General features: G+C 31.7%; 1 pseudogene; it reads right to left on the reverse strand.

Moving 5' to 3' along the window:
- Window positions 1–610: 610 nt before the first annotated feature.
- On the reverse strand, window positions 611–5046 carry LOC114391745 (annotated as a pseudogene).
- Between the last annotated feature and the right edge of the window lie 4639 nt (window positions 5047–9685).

Raw genomic sequence — 9685 nt, forward strand, 5'->3', positions numbered from 1 at the left:
GGTTGTAGGGAAAAGGAAGAATAGAAAAATACAGACTTCAAATATTTGCTTATAATTTTTCAAATATTCATAGGTAAAATATTTTTCATGAGATTAGTCTATCAAGCAACTCTATATAACTTAGGGTTTGTTAGAGTAGTGTTCAATGCACCTCTTTCAGGTCCAAATCCAGCCTTAAAGCATATATTTTACCCAAATCAAAGCACCAAAACAATTATGATATGCAAAATTGATTATCCTGTGAAGAGAATCGATAAGATCCTTTTTTTGTTCCTATTGTTCAGAATATTATTGCCTAGTTAATCACTCATTTTATAAGAAAAAATCCAATCATGATTTGAGCACAAACAACTTTATAGTTTATACATGAACAAAAATCTCACTCTAGAGTCCAGATTTTTTACTTTCTTGTGCTAAAAAATTGTCATCCTTGATAGAAATGTTCATTTTTGGATGATGCTACAGTTCCCCTTGCAGTGTACCTTATTCCATATACTAGGATAAACCTTAGTAGTTATGTTTTTTCATTTTCCCTTAGTATAAATCAATTTCATGTATTAATACTTTTGAAAAAGAATATCAGGATACTGAATTAAAAAAAAGTAGCAACCTAATAAGCAAGGGTGTATGCGTTAGTTATCTTTGTCTTTTCAAGCTCTTCCACGATCAAATCAACACATTCCTCCATCTTTGCCTTGTATGGATCATCGGCCTCTTCTACATAAGCAAGAGGCATTCCATGTGCACTAAAGAATATCATGACCTTGCAATATACATCAATCACTAACAGTAACAACAAATGTTTACAATGAAGTGACTCCCTAGCTCAAGCTAAAGGGAACTCAAGTTCAGGAAAAACTTCATCAACAATGCCAAAACAAGATATGAGGAATAACAAATGTTCACAGAAAGATCTTGATAAAAAATTAAAGAAGCACAATGTCATTTCACATAGTAAGTTACTTTCTTACCATCACCATTCCACTATCCTAACAAAAAATAACTGGTAATTTGACTATATAAATTATGCTATCAACATTCAAAGGAGAATAACAATGATATGATAAAATGTCTAGAACCACACTCTTGTCTAAGTCAAGTAAACACAACATGATGTGGTACCTCCTCAGGGCAGTCAAAACCTTTTAGCTCATTTTCAATTAAATTTGCCATGGCCTTAATGTATCCTTCACGCTGGTACCATGAAGGAATTACTACCTACTGCATGTTGACTAGATACTCATCATCTCTGAAGAACCAATACATAATTCATAACAAACTGAATGATAGATAATGTATTGGAGCATAATGATGTGATAAAAATACATTTTTACAATTTTCAGTTACTACCTGAATATACTCTCCAAAAGACGAAGACTTGAACAATTGGTTGAAATTGAAAATTATGGATAAAGTAGAAGCACAACAAGCTTTGTATTTCCATCCCTTGTAATCTACACGATATATTTCAAAGGAAAAATTAACTAAAACCAAATTGAAAATATAATATATCAGCCGAACAAATGAAGTTCTATTAATTAGACAAATATTAGTTCACCCTATTCCCTATATCATGTCCCCAAAATGAATAAATCTAGTTTTCAGTGGTTTATTTCTCAAATGACTTCTATACATAGTAGATTAAGGTACGAATCAATTTGAAGGTAAAAGTTTATTCAAGAGGATAACCTGTTAGACTGCATATCAATTTGAAGGTAAAAGTTTTTATTTAATAAATTAATTTCTTAACAATTCAACTATTAATTTAGTTCCCTAATATTTCAACCTAATTTTATGGCACCAACAATAATTTTACTCAAACCGAATAAAATCATAATAAATAACAAAACTCTAACAATATAGTTGGTAAATAGTGAATTTTGTACACCACAAACAACATAACAATATATTTAATTTAATTAGGTTACTAACCTTCAGTCATAGCTCCTTCCATAATTCAACAGATAAATTTGACAGTATTCGTAGTTTCAATTGCAAAGAATACTTCTAGCCTTCAACATATTCACTTTAGATGGAATGAATATTGTTTTCTGATGTGTTTAGACTAGCACTACTAAAATAAAGGCTTTTGACGACGCAATTTTGAGGTCAGTCGCAATATGACCGTCGTAGTAATTGGGGCGGTGGCATTTATGTAAATATCTTAAATTTTCAACGACGTTTCCATGTAGGCCCGTTTTCGTATGCTAGGCAGGGGGCATTTGTGCAATTATGAGAAAATTCACTAAGACGGTGTATATGAAATGTCGTCGTTAAAATCACTAAATACAAAGATGGGTTTCAATATGCACCGTCGTTAACCATGTTTTATAAAAGCTTTTTTCTGTCTCGCGCTAGGTCTTCCTCGTGAGTGAGTTTCTGAGAACCTTCGAAAAATTCCTGCGCTACGTCTCACAGCACCTTCACCTCTGCACCCGAATCTCCCCCCTGAGCTCCGCGTGGTGTGTGGGTGCCTTTCTGAGAACCTTGAGGTTGTTGTGGCACTGACATTGTCCTCAAAGGTAACATCGGCCTCGTAACGAAGAGTTGGGTGTGGTGGCTTTTGATATATTGTATTTAACTAATATTGTACAATTTTAACTTTTTAGGAACTTCTTCATCACTTCTTCCCTCGGTTCATAGGCTGAGTTCGGACCCTAGTTGTGTTTTGCGGAAAGTAGATTTATCGCTTTCCAGGTCCGTCTCTTTCATCTCTAATGTTTTTTGTTTGATTAGATATAGGGTTTGTTGCTTGAATTTGTGTTTCTATTTTGATTTCGTTGATTTGTCCTTCCATTTTCATTTCATTGATTTGGGTTCACGTTTTGATTTCATTGATTTGCTTATTGAAGTGTTCGATATCTATGTGCTTCTTTTTACGTATCTAAGACTATGGAGTTAAATGAAATAAAGTTAGAAGGTATTATCCATTTGTTTTTCTGACTATGAGTGAGGGAAAACCAGAATTGCAGACACCGTTCCTCAATGAGGGTTGGATAAAGTTTATACTAGCAAGGACAAGTCAAACTATTGAGTATTTGGATTTTTTTTTCCAGACAGAGAGGTAGATGTTCAATATAGAAGAAAATGTATATGCACTGACGGTATGGTAAAGTTCTTTTACACTATCATGCAAACACAAGCCATCTTGTGTAATAAGTTTGTTGATTTTGAAAATAACCACCCTAATCGTAAATTCTAAACAAGACTCCTAATTGGTTGGCAAAATCTTTTATACTCGCAATGTATAACCATTAAACTTTTCAATATAAACATCTTGGAAAGTTTCAAAGTACAATATTTTTGTTGTTAACTACATACCATAGCAGCAAAATATACGCTTTTATGAGGGATTAGGAGTTTATCTCTAAGCCAACAGTTCTTGGAATGCCTTTGGAGGAAGCCCCAATCTAAGACAAGGTCCCAATATGTAGAAAAAATGGTTGTAGATATTGAGAATATCCAAGCCAACACTGTCCAACACATTCCTTGATTAAGAGTATAAGCTGTCCTTAGGCACTAACAAGAGAAAAGAAGAAGATTATTTGGCAGTCTCAGTCATTTCTCAAGAGCATGCATATTTACTTAATCAAGGACATCGACATGTTCGGATAACAGTTAAGTAAGCTCTTACTTAATAAGTACTTTATACATATAATAGGGTCATAAGTCACTTTCATAAGCACAGTAACTCAACATTTTTAATTAATTTCCAACATAGTTGCTTATGTGATAGAAAATCTTCCAAATGCTCCTTTTGTGGTTGTGTTCGTGTTAGAAAAACTAATTACAAAATAGGGTATAATAGTAAACAAACAAAATAGTAAGATCAAACAAAAATAGTTTGTATGACTAGTGGAAGAAGAGATAAAACAAAGTAGGACAATTGAAAAAACATGTGAAAAGAGCTCAAGAATACTAAAAATTTTAGTATATAAGGTTTGGTTTTACTATTTGAAAGTGTGTCTGCAATTTTACAATAACTTATGTATGAAATAAGCAATAGGCATTAAACACAAAAATCTACAATTTTTAACATTTAGAACTAGCAAGTTACCAATAAATCAAACTATTTCAAACCCAAGGATTCTCTTCTTTGCCTCATAAATGAAAACAAAAATGCCATTGGACTCAAAACTCAAAAGCCACTTACAAGTTGCAACAACCTAAAATGGTTTTGGTGTTCTAACACAACTACATGATCATTATTACTCCCCTCTGATCCTTATTATAAGCCCAAAATGGTTTCGCGATGCTGCCATGCTGCAACTCATCTTGTATTGCTCCTTTAAAAGAAAAAAAATATTAGACACAATGCATGTTTAATTTATATATCTATAACTATATAATTTTCATGTTCTTTTGCATGTAACATCTATTTTAACTATATTGGATTTTTCTGCAACTCATCTCCTACATTGCTCAAATTTTATTAGTACAAATTTTTCCTATTTTAGTTTTCCTTCCCTTACAAAATTTGTTATTCTTGTCATGATTCATTGCAACTAATGGTTCTGGATGGATATTTAGTAGTTATGAAAATAGTAAAAAAAAAAAAGCCAGCAATGGCTTGTTTAAATATAGTGAAGCCATCTTTAGCTTGTTTTATTCCCTTTGTTTGCTAAATGAAATTTCTTGTTGTATCAAACGGAGAAAAGAAGAAAATGTTAAGGCTCAAATGGTTACTTTTATGATCCAAATATCTCAGTTACTCTTCAATTTAGTAAACTCTTTAAATTACCATGTATTGCATTTTCTGCATGCTCAATATATGGACCTTTGATATCCATATGTATTCTTTTTTTCTTCAGATAATTCTAGTTAAAATATTGGATTCTTGGCAATTTTTGGCTTGCTTAGTTACATTAAATAGTTTGGCATTTTTTATCCACTAACCATATTAAACAATTGCTTCTGTTACTGCAATGATGGCATCTCATCTACCTGGTATTTTTCAATCAAATTTAATTTCCTTGAAAAATGCATACCTGAAGCTTCATTACTAGATTTCTTCTCTAATGAAGCCAAATCAGAATGTACAGCCATAGTTATCTGCCTAGTGTAATGTGTTTCTGTAAATATAAATAGAATTGAATGATTTTGGGTAGAAATAATATAAACGAAATCATGCAATTGAATTCTTAATTCAATATCCAGAACCATTGTGCTAAAGTTAGCAACAGCTGATTTCAAAGGGAAAGTTGGAGATGAACATGACTGACCACAAACTCTGTGACTAGTAAGTGTTGACTAGTAGTAGAACCATTGTGCTGTTGTAACATGTATGCACGATCGTCTTGTTATGCTTAAACAAGCCCAGAGTATCAACCCAGTTCTGATACCTGCTGATTTTTGTTGTCCTCTTTCTCTAGAGTTGATGACTGATCTCGTGATTGTGGCATCAAGGCAAACGTATGAACGAGCTTTCATGAAGAATTGGATTGAAGAGGATCTTACTGTTTGTGCAAAGATAGAGGTACTCGATCCACTCTTCCTCTTCCAAATGTAAGAATAAACGATGTTCCAAATGTACTATATAGTATTACTATAATCCACTTGTTTAAACCACTTGTGTTGCATATTATGAATCCTATCATGTTGTGGCTTTCATGTATAGAGCATTGGATGATAGAAACTCATCATCACTAAACTTGAAGGAGACAGAGCTGAGGCTTGGCCTCCCTGGTTGCGAGTCTCCAGAGAGAAAATCAGGTTCTACACTCTGTCTTTTTGCCAATTAGTTTTTTTCAAAGGCTAATAGTATTTTTCATTAGTTTCTTTACCTTGACTGCCACTCGCTAATAGTTAGTTTTTTTAACCAATCGATCAAAATAGTTAGTTTCTTTTAGCCATTATCCTTGTTTTCTATATATGTTACATCTACAGTTCTAAACTAGTTTCCGCCTCCAAATTGACTTGTCAATACTCTTGTACTTTGAAAAGTGCGTCTGAGTAGCCATTTCTTCAATGGTAAAAAGGTTAATTTGTTAGACCAAGCACTACTACTGAGGTCTATGTTAATTGTGATTTTTGAAGTTCCGTATAGAAGAAGTATGGAATCTTGGGCATAGATGTAGCTAAATTCACTGGTACTGCATAATTTGCTGATATAGGGTTTGCCAAGTTGTGTTTTAAGAGGCAAGTGTGAACCTAAAAGTGAAGTTTGGAAGATATATGCATTATCCTGCCTATTGCTCAAAAGTTGAACCCTTGTGCTAGCTGTCCAAATTAGTTTTTCTGTGTAAAATGGCCTTAGGAGCTGCATTAACATATTAGTACCCATGTCATGTAAGAGTTCATATTTTCAGCCATGGAGTGGGAATGTAATTTGCATGGATGGTGATTTCTCAAGACATGAGAACAACATGCAAAGATACAGTGACAAGACTTTAGCTACTGCCTATGAAGCTTTGCTTCAGAAATTCTCAAAGTTGGATGAAGATCCTATCCTAGGAATGCTTAATTGTAAACTTCATGTGAACTTAAGAAAAAGTGTTAGAGAAGCAATCTCATCTCTGCAGTAAATTCCTTTGAATCCTTAAATGTTTTTTTCCCATACTACATATCTTTGCAGCTGAAATAATCTGACAAGTTAATTACCATTATACTCCCTAATGAAAAATTTGTCTCGAGGGATTGCCATCATAATCTTCATAAAATGTCTTTTGAATGGTTGTCCTAGTGTGAATGTGCAGCAATCAAATATCTCATGAAGTACTAGTTTCATCAATGCACTTTTTCCATATTTGTTCATTTGTCAAATTCATTTAGAATTTATTTAGAATACACTAACAGTGTGAAGATTTTTTACACTATCATCCTATCATAGATTGCCATGTATGATAAGTTTATTGACTTTGATAATAATTATCTTAAAAGTCATACCTATTATTTTTTATTGGTTAATCTTTACACTAATAATGTACGAAAACCCATTGATTTATATAGAAAAAAATAAAAGAATATTTATAAGGGATCATTTAAATTTTTAGGACAAAAGCATAATGTACTTGAATGGTCTGCAAGGCAAAAGATCGCAGTTGGAGCAGCTCATGGCTTGAGATACCAAAATTCTCAGGTTGGAAAATTAATTCACATGCATTTTGCCTTTCTAATTAAATTTTTCTTAATCTGTTGTAATTTTTATTAAAATTTGTTTTAGAATTCAATTTTCTTAATCTGTTGTAATTAATAGTAAAATTTATTTTCTTAATCTGTTGTAATTAATATTAAAATTTAATTTAATAATTAATATTTAAATGATAGATTAAATATAAATAATACATAAACCTATTTTTTTTATTTAATCTATCATGTAAATATTTATTTATTAAATAAATTTTACCATTAATATTAATTACAATCATGCTAGTATCTATTATTTTTAATTATTTATATTTTTTCTGATGGGATATCAACTAAAAAAAATATCAATAATTAAAAATAATATTTAATTCAAGAACGGTGCTTACATCAACAAGAAAGTAAGCATTTTAAGACGGTGCTTATCTTAGTACCGTCTTTGAATGTTTACTTTCAAATACGGTGCTTACATCAACAACGTCTTAGCATGTTTACTTTCGAAGATGGTGCTTACCTTAGCACCGTCTTTGAAAGTTGTTCACTTTCTAAGACGGTGTTTTGGGACCCGTCGTTGAAATTTTTAAGTTACGACGACATCACATTCTACGACGGTCAAAAAACATCGTTGTATCCTCTATTTGATCCTCGTAGAAGCACTTTTTTTTATTGTAGTGTAGGGACTTTATGCCTATTTATATAGATGAGATTCTATCCATCATAAAACTAATTCCATAATATCAGGATGCAAATATATTCTCAATAACTTTATAAATAAAATTGAAATGTTATTACTAAATTTGACCAAGTCAAGATTAAGAAAACAGAAAAAGTGGGTGAAAAAAATTAAAACCACTTTAATTTTTTAATTTCAAAACTAACAGTAACCTCTCATTTTTATTACTATTCATAACATATCTATATTTTCATTCTCTTTCTTAAGAACAAAACACTGACCATTCCCTCCTCTCCCTTTCCCTTTTCTTAAACCAAACTAAATAAAAGGAATTCTCCTTTCATTTTTTTTTTCATTCCCTCCTTTCATTTAAATGCATTTTAAGAATATCTCATTTGTAAAAAGAAAAAAAAATGCATTGGCAGGGTTATTTTATGGCTTGAGCTGGGAGACAGGTATTAGAAAAAGGGGTAGTGCTCGCTCCCACTAGTCAGCCTACTGCCTCGGTTCTCACGGCACTCTTATTATCTTGTTAGTAATTTGTTCACCAACCAAAAATGGTAGAGAGAGAGAGAGAAAGAAAGAAAGAAAAAAAAACCCGCTAGTTTTCCACATAGATTCAATGATCGGTATTGCCCTGCTTCTTTTGCTTCTAGAAACTTTGTTAACATTTCAATTTTAGACTAAACGGAACGAAATTGATTAGACCTTATAAATATCAACATCATCTGGTTTTTAATTTCGTTTCTTGGATGAAGTTTGGTTGGTGAGTTACTGACCCCATATAACGAAATTATCTTTGTCTCTCACGTTCAAATTTGTAGAAGAGGCGACTTTCAATAAATAACTCAATCAATTACTTTTCCAATATTTTATAATATGAAAACGTTACATAATTTTGATAATAAAATTTGTATATATATATATATATATATATATGAAAAAATTATAAGAATCACGCGTCCTTTTTTAAATCTAAATAAATTTCATAAAAGATCTTTCAAAGGCCACTATATTATCCAAATTGGTCTAATGGTGGTATTTTAAATAGTTCAGATAAGGTTTTAAGTTTAAAAAAATGTTGAAAAAAAGCCACCGTATTTCTTTGTCTTCCTTCTCACTGTAATTATGGATATCTTAATAAATTCTTCTATTTTTACACAGCATCCTTCTCACCACTCTCACTTTTCTAATTCATCTGCATTAAAGCCTATTAAAAAGATTATCCTTTAGAAGCTAATATATATTTTCTATATTTTATTTAAATCTGGTTTGAAAAGAAGTCTAAACATAGATTTTTGAAAGGTACATCTGCCTGTTAAGGCAGCGATGCCTACATTGTGCCCTTCGCGTGTATTTCAGACTATCTTTGCCCTAAAGTGATCATAAGGCCGGTCAACTTAGAAGTTGGAAACATATTAACATTACATTAATATAAGACAACCTTCACAGGCAAAATTCAAACCATTGACAAAAGGTACATCACAATTTAATTAATAATGTGAAACATGGATGACCCATAAACAAAAAGAAAATGCAAAAACTTATATACCACATTTCCATAGCTTTTTTCCTGCTAGAACATAAAAATAGTTCCATGTGGTATAACAAGGTTTAAGAGATGAGAAAATAACAAATAATGCTTATAAAGAGAAAAAAGAGGTATGCAAATAATTGCACTTATAATTTTGTAAAAATAAAAATAAAGAAAGAGTGCAACAAGAAACTGCTCCATGTCAGATGCATGTATATATGGCTGGACAGTGAGGCAACAAAGGTCACAAGGAGTGGACTCCAAAAAGTTGTAAGAAAAATTAAAAATGTTAGCCCATAGTATATACAACATAAAATTGATTCCAGTCTAAGAAAGACAAGAAGAACAAACCTTATTCTCCTATTCTGGCAATACTAAATTTCAGGAATTTTCTA

The sequence above is a fragment of the Glycine soja genome, chromosome 17 (assembly GCF_004193775.1).
Source record: "Glycine soja cultivar W05 chromosome 17, ASM419377v2, whole genome shotgun sequence".
Classification (NCBI taxonomy): domain Eukaryota; kingdom Viridiplantae; phylum Streptophyta; class Magnoliopsida; order Fabales; family Fabaceae; genus Glycine; species Glycine soja.